This window comes from Protopterus annectens, chromosome 6.part0, assembly GCF_019279795.1.
Source record: "Protopterus annectens isolate FY-2018-M chromosome 6.part0, PAN1.0, whole genome shotgun sequence".
Classification (NCBI taxonomy): domain Eukaryota; kingdom Metazoa; phylum Chordata; order Ceratodontiformes; family Protopteridae; genus Protopterus; species Protopterus annectens.
In genome coordinates, this window is record NC_056737.1 from 1,012,856,859 (window position 1) to 1,012,876,507 (window position 19,649).

Sequence of the window (19,649 nt, forward strand, 5' to 3'; positions counted from 1 at the left end):
ATGAAATATTACAGTCAATTCTTGAGTAACATCACCCTCAAGTTCTAAGGGTGTGGGATAGATAGACTACCCTCAAGTTCTAAGGGTGTGGGATGGATAGACTAACAGCTGAAATGCAGAACAGGGAAGACGTATGTATTTTCCTAGTGATGTCCACTTTGGCAAGGAATGTCATGACCCTCACACATGCCTTACCATGTCCATAATGTACAGCAACATGTGTGGTTCTGCTCACAGAAGCTGGATGTTACATGACACTGTCACACTGTCTGAGGAATGTATGTCCCTCATGTACAGAAACTTGCATGTCTCTGTTAACAGAAGCTCTACGATATATGACACTGTTCCACTGTATGCGAAATGCATGTCCCTCATGTACAGCACCTTGTATGGTTCTATTAACAGAAGCCGTATGATACATGCCATTGTCTGAGGAATGTATGTCCCCCGTGTACAGTAACTTGTATGGTTCTGTTCACAGAAGCTCTGTGATACATAACACTTTCCCACTGTCTCATGTTGGATGTTCTCCATTACTGTTAATGTTTTTGAACACAGTGCTGACATGAATGCAACTTTCAATCTTTTTAGCTACATGAGCAGCACATGTTCACACTGAAATCCTAACCCAGGTTCCTTATTAGTAACCCCCAGCCAAATTATATCATAAAATAAAGTATTTTCAGTGCATTCAAAACATGAATTTACAGTTAAGCTGTGTTAGCTTGGCAATTAGCCCTTATGATTAGAGTATAGTACTCCTTGTGGTTGCAAGTTTGAATCTTATGTTCTCCAGTCTGTGTTTTAAGATAACACCTTAATGTAAAAATGTCAACTGTGTATTTTGATTTTTGATCTAATGTTCTTCAGAAATAAATGTCTAGAAACTGTAATGAGAAATGTAAATTACTGTTATCTAAAGAATGCCTTATTCACACATTCTACTTTTTGATTTCAGGGGAGGGGGATCGCAGCAGGAACAGAAATGTGCATTGAGTAGATGCACAGGCTTGATGAGTGGCAGAAGGAGAGAGGTATGCTGATTATTTTTGCTGTTTTGTGAAATTAAATCTTCCCCTATATACAGGCCTGTAGTTTTCAGAATAATATGTATATTGATTAGAATGCAGGAATACCCATCATGCATCAGTGAAGTAAGGGCAATCATAACACTGTAGCTGTGCTTACAACTGTGATTGAAACGTAAATGTTAAACATTCATGTAGCGTTCTCCCATTGTTTCAGCACAGTTATTGAATTGTACTTCACAACCTAAATAATACTTTGGTTGGTATATCTGTCACACGTTGAGGTATTTGTTTTGTGTACAAGTTTAAACACTGAGTGGTGTTTATGATGTTTGGTTTGGCATGTTAGGATGTATTGAGGTGGGTCAAAGGAACTGAGTTTTTGTGTGTAGCCTATTTATGCACACAGTAAATGTGTGTCGGTTGTGTCAGTGTTTGTACTATAGTTTACAGATTGTGTGGCATGTCCGTCATTTCAACGATGGTATTGTTTCAGCTTTCAACACCTTGGGTGTTTTTGTAAAAACCCCGTTATAGCATTGGGTTGCTGATACGTGAGCAGACACACATCTTATTGTAGCAGCTCATATTCAGCACACACTGCATGTTAACATTGGTATTGTATTTGTCGCCATCGCAGTTTATATAGTAATAAGTTGTAGCCTAGGTTTATTGGCACTTGAGTAGATGCACATTTGATTGCAGTAGTTCATCGTCACCAAAGCACATTTTAGATTTTTCAGGCTGCCGATTGCTAATACTTTTTGGAGATAATGCATGCAGTTGTACACATACAATATTGTTAATAACAGATATATTAGATGCTCACACACCAACAGCCATGCTGATTGAACATGTCACATTCTGTTTACTGTTGTATTCATTATATTGATGTGTGTTCAGACAATTATCATACTGCCTATCTTAAATGTTTGTCATATGGCTTGCCTATTGTTCACAATATTGTCTTATCACTTTCTCCTCATTTTATAAATGACAATTCGTGGTTGAGCAGATAAATCATTGAATGTATACAGTATAATCTGTTTATTCGAGCATTCATACATTCTTACAAAGCTAATGACTTGGGTCTATCCCACATTTTTCCACAGCTGAAATATTAATATCATTCCTAAAAATTAATAACTGCCTCTGTATTGTAGTCCTATATATCTCTCCAGGAAATAACATCACATATTAGAAGTAATCCTAGCCTGGACAGCAAACAATATTAAAAAATGAAATAATCATTTTGGGCAATGTAAATATTAACTGACTAGATATATCACACCACCATCCTTCCTCCAATATTAACTTATATAACTATTCCCACCTAATTACCAATATAACTACACCCAACAAAAACAATGACACTGGTACAATGTTGGACTGGACTATGGTCTCTGACTCAAATAGAATCTTTGCTACAGGGACACTCACAAATAGTGTTAATGACCACTTACCTGCCTTTATTCTATGTAAAACCACTCCAACGCTAAGTAAACACCAGTATAAACAAACGAAAGACTTATCCCACTTCTGCCCAACCACCCATGCATCAACTGGTATGCACTAAAAGTCCTTCTCCTCATTAAGGCTGTCATGTTCTTCAGCTCAGCATTTCTCAAGATACTAAACAATCTAGCTCCACTCTGAAAAAAGAGAGTAAAAACTAATAAGTTGGTAGCTAATGCATACAATACGTCCTTTTACTTATTTTACTTGTGTGCTACCCAGCTTAGATTTTTCACATCCATGTACACAACCTGCTATATTTATTATGCTGTACTTTTACATTTTTTAATATATTATTACATGTCATTGGTGTATATATGTATACATATAAACCTTGTTTTCAAGTCCATTCCATTTATAGCACTGCCAGACATACATGCACATCATCACCTGGGTGCTGCCTTTGACATGACATATATGTGTAATGTACACACATTCCATTACACATTCATTTGGGTTAAGTACATCATCACCTGGGTGCTGCCTTTGACATGACATATATGTGTAATGTATGCACATTCCATTACACATTTGTTTGGGTTAAGTACATCATCACCTGGGTGCTGCCTTTGACGTGACATATATGTGTAATGTATACACATTCCATTACACATTTGTTTGGGTTAAGTACATCATCACCTGGGTGTTGCCTTTGACATGACATATATGTGTAATGTATACACATTCCATTACAGATTTGTTTGGGTTAAGTACATCATCACCTGGGTGCTGCCTTTGACGTGACATATATGTGTAATGTACACACATTCCATTACACATTTGTTTGGGTTAAGTACATCATCACCTGGGTGCTGCCTTCGACATGACATATATGTGTAATGTATGCACATTCCATTACACATTTGTTTGGGTTAAGTACACCATCACCTGGGTGCTGCCTTTGACATGACATATATGTGTAATGTATGCACATTCCATTACACATTTGTTTGGGTTAAGTACATCATTACCTGGGTGCTGCCTTTGACATGACATGTCTGTGTAATGTATGCACATTCCATTACACATTTGTTTGGGTTAAGTACATCATCACCTGGGTGTTGCCTTTGACATGACATATATGTGTAATGTATACACATTCCATTACACATTTGTTTGGGTTAAGTACATCACCTGGGTGTTGCCTTTGACATGACATATATGTGTAATGTATACACATTCCATTACACATTTGTTTGGGTTAAGTACATCATCACCTGGGTGCTGCCTTTGACATGACATATATGTGTAATGTATGCACATTCCATTACACATTTGTTTGGGTTAAGTACATCATCACCTGGGTGCTGCCTTTGACATGACATGTATGTGTAATGTATGCACATCCCATTACACATTTGTTTGGGTTAAGAACATCATCACCTGGGTGCTGCCTTTGACATGACATATATGTGTAATGTATACACATTCCATTACACATTTGTTTGGGTTAAGTACATCATCACCTGGGTGCTGCCGTTGACATGACATATATGTGCAATGTATGCTCATTCCATTACACATTTGTTTGGGTTAAGTACATCATCACCTGGGTGCTGCCTTCGACATGACATATATGTGTAATGTACACACATTCCATTACACATTTGTTTGGGTTAAGTACATCATCACCTGGGTGCTCCCTTTGACATGACATATATGTGTAATGTATACACATTCCATTACACATTTGTTTGGGTTAAGTACATCATCACCTGGGTGCTGCCTTTGACATGACATGTATGTGTAATGTATGCACATTCCATTACACATTTGTTTGGGTTAAGTACATCATCACCTGGGTGTTGCCTTTGACATGACATATATGTGTAATGTACACACATTCCATTACACATTTGTTTGGGTTAAGTACATCATCACCTGGGTGCTGCCTTTGACATGACATATATGTGTAATGTATACACATTCCATTACACATTTGTTTGGGTTAAGTACACCATCACCTGGGTGCTGCCTTTGACATGACATATATGTGTAATGTGTACACATTCCATTACACATTTGTTTGGGTTAAGTACATCACCTGGGTGTTGCCTTTGACATGACATATATGTGTAATGTATGCACATTCCATTACACATTTGTTTGGGTTAAGTACACCATCACCTGGGTGCTGCCTTTGACATGACATATATGTGTAATGTGTACACATTCCATTACACATTTGTTTGGGTTAAGTACATCACCTGGGTGCTGCCTTTGACATGACATATATGTGTAATGTATACACATTCCATTTGTTTGGGTTAAGTACATCATCACCTAAGTGCTGCCTTTGACATGACATATACGTGTAATGTATACACATTCCATTACACATTTGTTTGGGTTAAGTACATCATCATCTGGGTGCTGCCTTTGACATGACATATATGTGTAATGTATACACATTTCATTACACATTCGATTAGGTTAGGTACATCATCATCTGGGTGCTGCCTTTGACATGACATATATGTGTAATGTATACACATTCCATTACACATTTGTTTGGGTTAAGTACATCATCACTTGGGTGTTGCCTTTGACATGACATATATGTGTAATTTATACACATTCCATTACACATTTGTTTGGGTTAAGTACATCATCACCTGGGTGCTGCCTTTGACAAGACATATATGTGCAAAGTATACACATTCCATTACACATTTGTTTGGGTTAAGTACATCATCACCTGGGTGCTGCCTTTGACATGACATATATGTGTAATGTATACACATTCCATTACACATTTGTTTGGGTTAAGTACATCATCACCTGGGTGCTGCCTTTGACATGACATATATGTGTAATGTACACACATTCCATTACTCATTAGTTTGGGTTAAGTACATCATCACCTGGGTGTTGCCTTTGACATGACATATATGTGTAATGTATACACATTCCATTACACATTTGTTTGGGTTAAGTACATCATCACCTGGGTGCCGCCTTTGACATGACATATATGTGTAATGTATACACATTCCATTACACATTTGTTTGGGTTAAATACATCATCACCTGGGTGTTGCCTTTGACATGACATATATGTGTAATGTATACACATTCCATTACACATTTGTTTGGGTTAAGTACATCACCTGGGTGCTGCCTTTGACATGACATGTATGTGTAATGTATGCACATTCCATTACACATTTGTTTGGGTTAAGTACATCATCACCTGGGTGTTGCCTTTGACATGACATGTATGTGTAATGTATACACATTCCATTACACATTTGTTTGGGTTAAGTACATCATCACCTGGGTGCTGCCTTTGACGTGACATATATGTGTAATGTATACACATTCCATTACACATTTGTTTGGGTTAAGTACATCATCACCTGGGTGCTGCCTTCGACATGACATATATGTGTAATGTATACACATTCCATTACACATTTGTTTGGGTTAAGTACATCATCACCTAAGTGCTGCCTTTGACATGACATATATGTGTAATGTATACACATTCCATTACACATATGTTTGGGTTAAGTACATCATCACCTGGGTGTTGCCTTTGACATGACATATATGTGTAATGTATACACATTCCATTACGCATTTGTTTGGGTTAAGTACATCATCACCTGGGTGCTGCCTTTGACATGACATATATGTGTAATGTATACACATTCCATTACACATTAGTTTGGGTTAAGTACATCATCACCTGGGTGCTGCCTTTGACATGACATATATGTGTAATGTATACACATTCCATTACACATTTGTTTGGGTTAAGTACATCATCACCTGGGTGTTGCCTTTGACATGACATATATGTGTAATGTATACACATTCCATTACTCATTTATTTGGGTTAAGTACACCTACTTTTGTATGTAGCAGCCTTTGTTGCTCTTCTGCAATACTTCTGTGTGGCACTGTGCTTGATTGTTCACCTTTCACATGCATAGTTGTAGGTTTGGTTCTATCCTATGGTAGAATTATCTGCCATTCTTAAACCTACATTTGCTCATCTGTGATGTTGCTTGGCTTACACCTGCACTGCTGAAGGACTAATTGGATATTTGTATATTTAGCCAATGTGTAGTGTGAACTTACCCTAGAACACACATCTACCATTGGTCATACACATTCACATATGACTGCCATACAGTTTGTGACATGTTGTACCATGATAGTGCATAGGTAAATGTGTTCTTCTACATTTCAACGAAGCTGGTTTGCATCCCCACCCTGTTTGACAACTTTCCATTGCCCATGTTGTACAGTGTGCTGCCTATGTAGCTTACCTGTCCGTACTTTTTGTCTTGTGTTGTTCTGTTTGTTCTATAGGTAGAACTGCCATGATGAACCTTCTCCTCCTCCTCTCTCCCTATGTTTACCTTTTCTTCTATTCTTAAAATAATGAGGTCTATTCCCACCAAAAAAAAAAAAATGCCCATGCCCCTCTGACTTTCTCTCAGATTTTCCTATTCATGCATCCATCTTGTGTGTACCCCTTCTTTACCCATACCGCACATCGTGTTTTCTATTTTCCACTTTTCTTAGGTGTGTGTGTGTTACTTGTGCTCCCCACACAAGCCCTGAACCCACTGTTAGCAAATGGTAGCTACTGTGATGTTTATAGGTTCATAGGTTCATAGGTTCATAGGTATTTACTAGGCTAACAACCACAAGGGCCTTTTTAAGCCTAAACATGAATCCCAAATCTAGGAACAGTTATGGTACCCTTGATAAGTGTAAGCTGGGGCTTGGGAGGTGAAACATTTACAAGCAGGGTCCAGGGAAATGAGCCATTTATAGAGAAGTTGTGTCCATTACAAACATAGGTGCCAAGCCAGGGATGAATTTCCTGTTCCCCATCCAATTGTCCAAGTTACACTTGATTGTGTTAGAGAGGAGCTCTGCATCACATGGATGGACAGCCTGTTCCAGAGAAAGGGCAGCTTCTGGAATAAATGCCTGTCTCTCTAGCATGTCCCTTTTATAACCCAGGCAAGGTTTAAGTCTTTAAAATCATTAATTCTGGTGTTGTTTGTTTTGTGGATATGCAGGAGATCCATCAGAGTGGGGTCTGACAAAGCCTTGCATGCCAGGCATAGATCTCCTCTCAACAGCCTGTAGGAGACAGAATACAGGGATATGGCCTTGAGGTGGTCTGCAAGGGACATGTTACTTACACCCTGTATTCTTTAGTGAGGAACCTCTGTGGACATTGCAGTTGCTGGATATGCCTGGTTGGGTACATACCAAAGGGGGCATTGTATTCATTAATAGGTCTGATGAATGTCGAATACTATGGAACAATGACATCCTTTGACCTAGATGCAATACTTTTGTTTATAAGTTGCACAATACAGAATGATTTCCTCACTACCATAGATATGTAATGGTCAAAGACTAGATTACTGTCTGTGTCCCCTCAAGTCCCTGACTACTATGTCAGCTCTAAGATGTATGTTGTCAATATGATAGTTACCAGGGGTGGATGACTTCTTGAAGGACACAATTATGCGTTAATTACATTTAGTTTTAGTCCATGGCTCTGACACCAGTTGTTTGCCTGTTTCAGCCCTTCCTGGAGAACATTTGTGTTGGTTTGCAATTCAGTGACAGCTCCTTATTTGGAATAATCAACACATTTAGTTAGCCAGAGGCCAGTGACATTGGTGTTGACTTCAGAGAAGTAAATGTCAAAAAGGAATGGTCCCAGGACCAATCCCTGAGGGATTCTAATTGTGACTGGCCTCTTTATAGAGGTTGATTCTCCAGTTTTAACTTCCGGGGTTCTGTCTGTGAGCCAGCTGGCTATCCACCAGGTGACAGACATGTTTGTACCTAACCTCTTATGTTTGCCAACAATGTCCAAGTAGGGTATTGCGTTGAATGCCTTGGCTAGGTCAAGGTAGGCAGTGTAAACCATTTGCACTCATCCTTTGCTTTGGCGACCCCCTCAAAGAAGTCCACCAGGGTCAGTAGGCATGACCCCCCCCCCCCTTGATGAAAGCAAACTGAGTTGAGTCCAGTGTCTGGAGGTTTCCTGTGACATTATTGATCATTTCCATGATAATTCTTTCTAAGGCATTACATATGAGACTAGTGAGACTTATGGGTCCGTAGTTGCCAGGGTCTGTAGATGACCCACCTTTGTACAGAGGGACGACTGTTGCTATTTTCCATTCCTGAGAAATGAACCCTGATTGGAGGCTATAGTTAAATAGTAATTCCAGATGGCCTGATAGGTCATGCTTCTTTAGAAGGCATCCTGGGATATTGTCTGGGCCCATTAATGCGGTGTTCTTGACCTTAGAGAGAGCATTAAAGATCTGTTCCCTAATGATAACAAGGGGAGTTATGTTTGATGTTATTTCCTAAGGAAAGCTTGAGAGGGAGATAGAGGTAAAGTTGGAACTGAATTTTTCAGCCAGTAGGTCTGATATATCTTTTTGCTCAGTATCGGTGGTTCCATTTACAATGAGCTCTGCACACAATTGTGTATTGCCTTTGAGGTTGCAGACATAGCTAAAGAATGCCTTGTGGCTGTCCTTGGCCTAGGAGGACAAATTTACCTCAAATTTGGCTTTGGTAGATTTTATTTGCCCTCTGGGTTGTTTGTTTAGTTTTCGAATGCTTTTATCTTGCCGGGTGCTGCAACTTCCTATTTGTTGTGGCCATGATTGTCCTTTGCCTTCAATTTTTTTATCAGAATATTTACGGATTCCAGTAGAATCCATAAGTCCAAGCCAACATATTTTATTATTACATGTATTATGGAGGTATACATAGCTGTCTCTGCATTTACTGTAAATAGTGCTGTCAGTATATGTCTATATTACAAATGGTATTGCAGCTTTGAAGCACATATTTTATATTAATGGATGAATTACAGAACTATCCGTAGTTGTCTGAGATGCTTCTGTGTCTGTTTCTGATAATGCATGTCAGAAATGCCATGCAGCTTACACTGGGATAGTTGGCGTTTTTAATTCTTTTTTTATTTTTCTAGGTCTCATAACAGAGTCCTTTATATTTTGTAGTTGTCCTTAACCTCACTGTACAGATTCTGCTATATATATGTCTGTATAACTATCAGAGTGCTTGCATTGTGACCATCTTTCCATAACTTTGTTACTGTACAACTTGATTGGGCAACCATTTCTGATACTTATGTATTACTTTCACATTTCTACTGTGTGATTTTCATAATGCAGTACTCCACTGTGTGATCATATATTCTGAGCTCCTTGCTGTACGTTTATATATTACAACATTACTCCCACATGTCATGCTGATATTGACTTAATGCACATGATTCTGCGAGCTTTATAATTTACCTAATATAACAGAATTCAAAAGATATACTTTTTCATAAATGAAAGTCTAAATGTTTACCAATAATCACATGTATGCTTGACATTTCCTGTTATAGTCTTTCACTGTAAATCTACAATATCTTGCTTTCTAAATCTGATTCCTAATATGCTTAATTCTTGCATATTGAGATCAATTTATTTTATTTTTCCATCATATCCCAATACTTTACTTTTTTCATTTATTTAAGTGCTCTATGACTACTTTCATTCCATTCAACTGTCTAGTGATTGAAATCTTATGACCACATTATAGTTATCTCGATTCCTTCTTTTGTATTGAAATCTTATGACCACATTATAGTTATCTCGATTCCTTCTTTTGTATTGAAATCTTATGACCACATTATAGTTATCTCGATTTCTTCTTTTGTATTGAAATCTTATGACCACATTATAGTTATCTCGATTTCTTCTTTTGTATTGAAATCTTATGACCACATTATAGTTATCTCGATTTCTTCTTTTGTATTGAAATCTTATGACCACATTATAGTTATCTCGATTTCTTCTTTTGTATTGAAATCTTATGACCACATTATAGTTATCTCGATTTCTTCTTTTGTATTGAAATCTTATGACCACATTATAGTTATCTCGATTTCTTCTTTTGTATTGAAATCTTATGACCACATTATAGTTATCTCGATTTCTTCTTTTGTATTGAAATCTTATGACCACATTATAGTTATCTCGATTCCTTCTTTTGTATTGAAATCTTATGACCACATTATAGTTATCTCGATTCCTTCTTTTGTATTGAAATCTTATGACCACATTATAGTTATCTCGATTCCTTCTTTTGTATTGAAATCTTATGACCACATTATAGTTATCTCGATTCCTTCTTTTGTATTGAAATCTTATGACCACATTATAGTTATCTCGATTCCTTCTTTTGTATTGAAATCTTATGACCACATTATAGTTATCTCGATTCCTTCTTTTGTATTGAAATCTTATGACCACATTATAGTTATCTCGATTCCTTCTTTTGTATTGAAATCTTATGACTACATTATAGTTATCTCGATTCCTTCTTTTGTATTGAAATCTTATGACTACATTATAGTTATCTCGATTCCTTCTTTTGTATTGAAATCTTATGACCACATTATAGTTATCTCGATTCCTTCTTTTGTATTGAAATCTTATGACCACATTATAGTTATCTCGATTCCTTCTTTTGTATTGAAATCTTATGACCACATTATAGTTATCTCGATTCCTTCTTTTGTATTGAAATCTTATGACTACATTATAGTTATCTCGATTCCTTCTTTTGTATTGAAATCTTATGACTACATTATAGTTATCTCGATTCCTTCTTTTGTATTGAAATCTTATGACCACATTATAGTTATCTCGATTCCTTCTTTTGTATTGAAATCTTATGACCACATTATAGTTATCTCGATTCCTTCTTTTGTATTGAAATCTTATGACCACATTATAGTTATCTCGATTCCTTCTTTTGTATTGAAATCTTATGACCACATTATAGTTATCTCGATTCCTTCTTTTGTATTGAAATCTTATGACTACATTATAGTTATCTCGATTCCTTCTTTTGTATTGAAATCTTATGACCACATTATAGTTATCTCGATTCCTTCTTTTGTATTGAAATCTTATGACCACATTATAGTTATCTCGATTCCTTCTTTTGTATTGAAATCTTATGACCACATTATAGTTATCTCGATTCCTTCTTTTGTATTGAAATCTTATGACTACATTATAGTTATCTCGATTCCTTCTTTTGTATTGAAATCTTATGACTACATTATAGTTATCTCGATTCCTTCTTTTGTATTGAAATCTTATGACCACATTATAGTTATCTCGATTCCTTCTTTTGTATTGAAATCTTATGACCACATTATAGTTATCTCGATTTCTTCTTTTGTCACAAGACTTACATTTTTAACTCTTGATTTAATATGGCTTACCACATTCATTATTAATGCAAATATTGTGCTACTCAAAGGACAGCCTTGTCTTATTCCTCTGATAATATTTACTTCCTCACTTAATCAAGCTGCAATGAATATTTCAGTTTATGAAGTCTACATGCATTCCTTAGCTTATCACTTATAGTATAAGATTTTAATATATCGCATAAAGTTCCATTTTGCTTAGTTTCAAAAGCTTTACTTAAGTCTCCTGCCAAGACACATACCTCTTCTCATCCATTCAAAATGCCATCTACAAATCCTCTAATAACCATTAATATTTCTAAACATCATCTACTTTTAACACTGTATACTGTATCTTGTAAGTACACAATTTTTACTTCTATTCTATTTTGTATAATTTTCATAAACATGTTATAATATATTTTATTCAGTACTATAGGCCTCCAATGTTTTATTTTGTTTCTTTCACCTTTTTTCATATAATTTTAAATATCCCACTACATAATTTCTTATTGTATTGTTTATTGACATTTGATTACTGGGAAAGTCTGATTGGGTAGAAACCCATTTTCAGTGGAGATCTGGGGAGAAAAGCTCCAAATTATTATAAAACATTTCAAGCATAATAATTTTACACTCTTCAAAAATAAAACAAAAAAACACTTGCAGTTTAAATAATTATACCAAATTAGTCATAATATAAAACTATTGGTTAAGAATCAATATAACTACAATCATTTAATATATAGGGAAATTTAGGCAGTTTCCACAGAAACTAAAGGTAAGGTAGTTTAATACGACCAGGAATCACAATATGAAGTGAGGTAAAAACAGGCTTATGGTATATTTTATGAGAAAGTCAGGAAAGAGAATTTGATAAAAGTAAAGAAGTAAGTGAAGAAGGGAGAGTAAGGAGATATAAGGAATGAAAAGGTACTTGTTCACATTTAGGGATATATTTTATCCTAGTTTTGAGTAAGAACAGAACTAGATTTTAGCTAGGAAGTCTTTCATAGTGGCTTTGAAAGGTGGGAGGGAGGGTATTGACCTGATGGATACAGGTATGGAGTACTAGGCCTTAATAATTTGTACAAGTACAGACAATGCCCAGCAGATTTGATATGTTTGTAGGCAGGAGTTTGTGGTCACTGGATCGCAATGACCAACTGGGAAAATAGTTGTGTAGAATGTTTTTTAGCGCTGGACAAGCAGATAAATGCTGGATAATTTTATATGTGGTAAAAAGCTGAGTATATGTTAGTTGACCAGGCAGTTCAAACCAATTTAGCCTTTTCAGTGCTACATAGGAGAGGGTTCTAGAAGGGGTATTTGCTGTAGATTTTATAGCATTGCTCATGTTTTTATTTTTGTGAAGCCCAGAGGTTAGTAAGGATGGGCATGCCATAAAGAAGGTCAGGAGGAGATAAGTAGTGACACGTGTATTTAGCTGTGTCTGTGAGAACATTTTTGGCTCTGTAAAGCGTCCCTAGTTTTCAATGAGTTATGCAATTTTGTAAAGTAGGTCAAATGCAAGATATCATCCAGTATTACCCCTGGTAATTTGCTAAGAGAGGTAACTTCAATCGTTGTATTATCAAGGGAGAGGACTTTAAATGTTTGTTCATAAGGGGGTTATTTGGGGAAAAACATTGCAGTTTGGTCTTTTTTGGATTGTGAATTATAAAGTCATGTTTCAGTGGTTGTTAAAGCTTCTTGAGTAATATTTTGGAGGTGTACCATTTTGTCAGATGTGCAAATGAGAGCAGAATCATCTGTGTATTGTATTAGGGTGGCCTGTTGTGTGAATGTATAGAGATTGTTGGTGAAAATGTTAAAGAAGAGGGGACCAAGGACAAAGCCTTGTGGTACACCAGTGGTGACTGGGAGGTAAGGACAGAGCATGGAGCAGCATTTTACTGACTGATACCTATTGGACAGGTAGCTTTTGAACCACAGGAGGGTGGGCTAAGAGTGACCTAGAGAGGAAATTCGAAGTAGACGTTTGCTGTGACAAGCTTTGTCGAAGGCTTTAGACAAGTCTGTAAATAAGGAAGAGACTAGTTGTCATTATCTCTAGCTTTATTGACAATATCTATACAGGTTAGAAAGACAGTACTAGTACTATAGGAAGGATGGAAGCCGTACTTTGTAAGGGATAGGAGTTTTTCCTGCATGAGATAGTCTAGAAATTGTTTTTGCATGCATTTGTCAAGTATTTTGGTAAGAGGAAATAAGATTGCTATAGGTATGCAGTTATTAATGTATGTTGAATTTATTCCATTGTGCAGAGGTAAATGTGTGACTTTTTCCAAAGAGAAGAAATGTGGGATTCCTGGATTGACCTTTTTATAGGGATTGAGACAGAATAGGCAATGCTACCGCCTGCTGTTTTTAGGTATTCACTTAGAAGGTCATCAACTGAGGAAAAGCACAATTTAAGTTTGTTTAAAAGGAGTTTTACGTAGGTTGTGGGCACAGGTTTGAAGATGAAAGCGGATGTGGTGCTATGTGGCTGTTGGGCAGGGTTTGGAATAGATATTGTGAAATCTTTGGTTAGAGAATGCTATACTAACTACAAAATAAGAGTTGAACTATATTGCAGTTTTGAGTGGTGAGTTATCCGGAGACAGGTTTGTGTTGAATTATTGGCTGGGATGTAAGGTTTCTTTAATGGATGTCCCATTTTTTTAGGGTTGCATTTAATATTATTTTTTAAGTTATTATAGTATAGTTTTTGTCTTTATTTGTTTTGTAGTGCTATCATGAAGCATTCTGAAGTTTTGAAGATATTCGGGTGTTTTGTATTTCTACCGTTCTTTCCATGCTATTTCTGTATCCTACATTAGCATTCTACACTTTTTGGATAGCCAAATTGCATTATTTGTTTTAGTCTCTTTTTTTGCTAGAAAATGCAAGGCTATTTAGGATAGTTGCAAAAATGTAATTTAATTCATTTACAGCATCATCTAAGGGGAGGATTTTTAGGAAGTACCAGTTAATAGATGATAGTGTAGTGATGAACATTTCTAGGTAAAACTTGGAAGGCTTGTATGTTGTTTTATAAATATGATATTTAATTGGATGTGTGAGATGTCTGGTTGTAGAGGTTGGGTGATGATCACTGACAGAGTCTGACAATACATCTGTGGTGGTGCATTTGCTACGGTCTGATACTAGGATCCATTGTAATAAAGAATTTGATGTCTTATAATGTGTGGGACTGTTAATTGTGTGAAACCAGAGAAGTTCTTGCTAGACGTTTGAGAGTTAGAGTTTATATCAAGCCAGTTGATATTCACATCACTTAATAATATTTTTATTGTGGAAATGCTATAGATATCCAATGTAGGATATCTTCCAGTATACCTGTATTATCACCGGAGGGGGGGGGGTGTGAAGGATTTGTTTATAATTGTTTATTTTGAGGAAAGTAATAAGAAACTGAATTTTGGTGTTGGTTTGTTGTAAGTAGAAATGTGGCAGGTGTTGGGAAATATTAAAGCAATACCACCAGAGTGGCAGATCCAGGAATTTGCAAAGGGGGGGGGCACAGTCTGGTTAATTGACTACTGGGTGAAAGCGGGAAAGTGGGACACTGGGTTTGGTGGTTGTGCAAAGATTATCTTAAGAAGCTCTGACATCACGTGTGGAAAGACATCAATTTACATTCAGTTACACATGATTTTGCTGTGGATGTGGTAGCAGAAATAGGTCATTCCTGTACAGATAGTACAAATATTTTCAATGCATGTCTGAAGAATACGATTTTTATATCTATGAAGCTATTAAGTAGCACAGATCCTGGTTTCTAATAAAACAATACTTTTACTAAAAATGCTCAACTTCTGTGCTATACACAAGGAGATAACTAGTTGAATTGTATAGGTCCTTCTCCGTTACATAAAAATATTGCAAAAATAAATGAGGAGGATGATAAAACCATTAAAATGGAAAAGAAATGGAAATATTAAGAAGGCAAAATGAAAAAAAGAACATCAAGTATTGATAAATGGTGCAAGAATAAAGAATATAAAATCAGAAACATGAGATATGAAAGACACTCTAAAAGTAGTATCTGTTAGTGAGCAAAATTAAAAGGAGTGCCATATTGGTAACTGATGCTGTTTGTATTCATTTTTAGATATAGATTTCAAGGGAAATGATGCATATACACAAAAAGAGATGGGTGTGGAAACCACAATTGACTATGAGAGGGTGTGAAGATCTAGTTTTTCCAGACAGGATAATGAATGAAAGAAATACTTTTTTTCTGAACAGGGTGTGAGAGCAGAAATTATTACAAACCATAGGAATCTATGGGGCAAAGTGTTGAACAGAATCTAGCTACAATTAACATCAAAATATCCAAAGTGTAGTGAAATGAGTTAACTTAACTGGACATACCAGTCTCCAATGTGCCGTGAAGCCTGTTCCAGTGAATTATCAAGGCAAGGCAAGACATTGAACCATATCTTGTACCAAACTTTGACAGACACACCCTATATGATTCTATTACATAAAAAATAAGGGCAGGTCAGTATATCCGCAAAAGACATATGACTAGTGGGATGCCCCTAATCAGCACTTCAATCAACATTTAAAATTTATTACTTTCCAATGCAAAAAAATCAATGTCACTGATATTGTTATAACTAGAATCCAACATGAAAAAATGTAGAGATTTTAGACAAATCGTGGAACAATCAATTAAAGGAAAGGCAAAACTGATACAAAAGAAATAATCTTACTCAGATAATAAATTACTGTTGTGATTGGAAAGGTGGTGATGACAACTAAAAATTGAAAAGTGACAGTTAAACTAATGAAGAAGTCCACTTCATGCAATGGGAAACAATGCGGTACAGTAAACTGCATAAACAGTCGAGGATTTACAACACATTTGGAATCAGTATTTATAAACGCAAATAAATGGAAACAGTAAGAAAAAAATTATAAGTTTTAACCATACAAAACAAATTTATTACAGTAAATTACAAAGAAAGTCTTAATACAGAACTCACAAGGCATTCCCTTCCCCCAACAAACTCTAGCACAAAGTTCTGCCAATGTCATTACAGTAAAGAAACATGATCTCAAAAGTTGAGGTCTTCATTACTTCAAGAAAAAAATATAAGTGTTATAATATGCAAAATAAACAAAAAGAATACAAGCACATCTGGGGTACACTTTGAGATCAAACAGATACAAAACACTGCAGTATCATCCCAAAAATATCATTGGTATACTCACTGCCAACCATTAGTCACAATCTAAAAAAGAGATTACTTAACTTTAAAATAGACATGATTCTTCACTTAATGAGCTACACTGTAACCCAAACTAGCACCTGGACGTAAACGATATGACCCCTACCCATTGTGAGTTACTACCTGGCACTGAGCCAGCAGGTTCCCAGGGCAATATATCAATGTACACCAGATCCCCCTCCCCTGCTTTTTTTCCCTCCTCATGTGCATGACTATGGTATCTATCTTATTCCTCTGAGTCCCACCTTAAGTTTCCACTGTGACTACACCCAGCTCCCCTTATTTCCATACCACCCACCCCCATAAGGGTACATAAACAAGGTCCTAGCTGGGAATCGAACTTTTACACTCAGAGTTTTGATTGTTCAGCACTCACAAAATAGTGATCGACTGCAGTAAAGTGAACAGAACTCCTACCCTGGTTTATATCTCTCGGAGCAACATGACTGCTAAGCTTTATTACGTTCTGTATTCGTCTTTCTTAAATCAGAATCAAAGCTTTCTTTCCATCAGTTACATACGTGAAGCCTACATCAAACTTTAATTGTCAATAGAAACAATGGACTGTGTTTCTGTTCACTTCTTTAAATAGTGCATTATTCATGGCATAGATGCTTACAGTGACACTTAACTTGGAAGGTCTGCTAGAAGAAGAAACATAACCGGCCTTCAAGTAATACCACGGAAGAGAGAAATCATAGACTGCTCCAGTTTATTCTCAAATTCTTTTTGCAAATAAGTTATAATTTTGGAAATGAATGCAGTTAATTTAATTTAGTGATTTGTAATGTTATATATATCTGGTGCAGACTAAAACATTGTCTGCAAAAGAAAAAAGCTCCATGAAGTTTTTAGAAATGCCTGTAGTTATGATGGTTAATAGTGTTACAGCAGTGAGGAACTCTGAGAATGTCCAAGATGAAATGTTACTAGGAGATATATCAGGCGAAGAAACTTGGATGGCAGTCTTTGAATGAGGAATAGAAAACTATTGCTGACATGAAAGAAAGAGAGAGATGCAGCTCTGGAATTATATGCCCAGCAGATGTCAAATACAGGTGTTATGGCACGCACATCTACAGCAAGTTATATATAATGGCAACCACAAATACCGTACAGGCTTAAAATTTATAAGCTCTACACCCCTGTAGGCTACTCCAATGGAGCTCTGGATGGTTTACCACGATTTTTTAAAAATCCGTGGCTGGCATTTGAAAAGGACAGAACACAGTTAGAGCTTTGCAGTTTTGGCTTCATTCCTTCAACTAAAGAAGTAAAAATTCCAAGCTTCACATGTGACTCTATTGAGTTTGTTTTGAAATGTACTAGTATAACTTATTTTCTTCTGATTTTCAGGTATTGTTTTAAGAATCGTGACCTCTATGGCAATCTACCACATAAATCAGTAAAAGAACTGCATGGTTGTAAAAACATAGTCGGAATAAGCTGATGCATAGGAAACATAGCTCTCAGTCTCAACCTTCAATCTCCAAATTCAAGAATGCCAGCCATAAGCGTGAGTGTGTGATTGAGTGAGAGAGAGAAAGACAGAGAAATCTTGGTATGTATGCTGTTTTACCCAAATCATAATCTGTATGGGGATGAGAAGGAAACCAAAGCAAGGTAGTAACACTGAAAGAAAAGAACATAGTCCACATTTATCAGAGAAATCCCTTGTGAGAAGGAGTTGCGTTAAAAGAAATGGAGAAGGAAGTTAAAAGTTTAAAAATGAAATTTGATGCCATATAAAGAAAAGTCTAATCTAATATTAATTTACAGTGGAATTACAATTAATAGGGACAGCTCCATGACTATATCACAATGAAAAGCATGTTTTATCTCTGCCGAGGCAAGCATAACTCTCAACCAATCAGGGACAAATTTCTAAAGAAACAAAAAAAAAAAAAAAACAATACTGCAAAATCACAACGAAGACTCTGCATGATAATTATGTTATAAGCGCGCTAAATGCAGCACTTTCTGAACTGTACCACTTCTTTGGCGCCTTGAAAATAATTAAATTAAATTGGTACTTTAGTGAAAATTAGCAAATTTACCACAATGCAGATCACTCACACTGGAAGAACAGTTTCAAAGTCTTTTGTCTGGCTGGTTTTAAATTGTCTTGAATAGACAGAAGGTTAAGTAAATAAACTTTTACTCACAACGATTATCACAGCTTTCACCAACGTGCCTAAATTACAATGGAGATGCAGTTAGAGGATCGTTTTAAAAAAAAGTCATCTGACTGCAACTTCCAATCACATCTTTGATGTACAGTATTAGCCGTGTTGATGACAGGATTCTCTGTAAAACTTGTTTTTTTTTTTTTTGAAATGCAAGTCTAAAAAGGGACCGGCGCTCGCCCCTGCGCCCATGCCTAAATCCACCACTGCACCACCTTTCTTCTTTATACCATTATTCCAGATAATATTATAGCCAGGAGGTATAACTTTAGAGTCATTTATGCTGGGTTCACACCAAGTTTCAATTGCTGATAGAATGTCAGGCTTGCACTGGCTAATCCAGGCATCTAGTTCAGAAGTTTTAGTTTTACGCTTC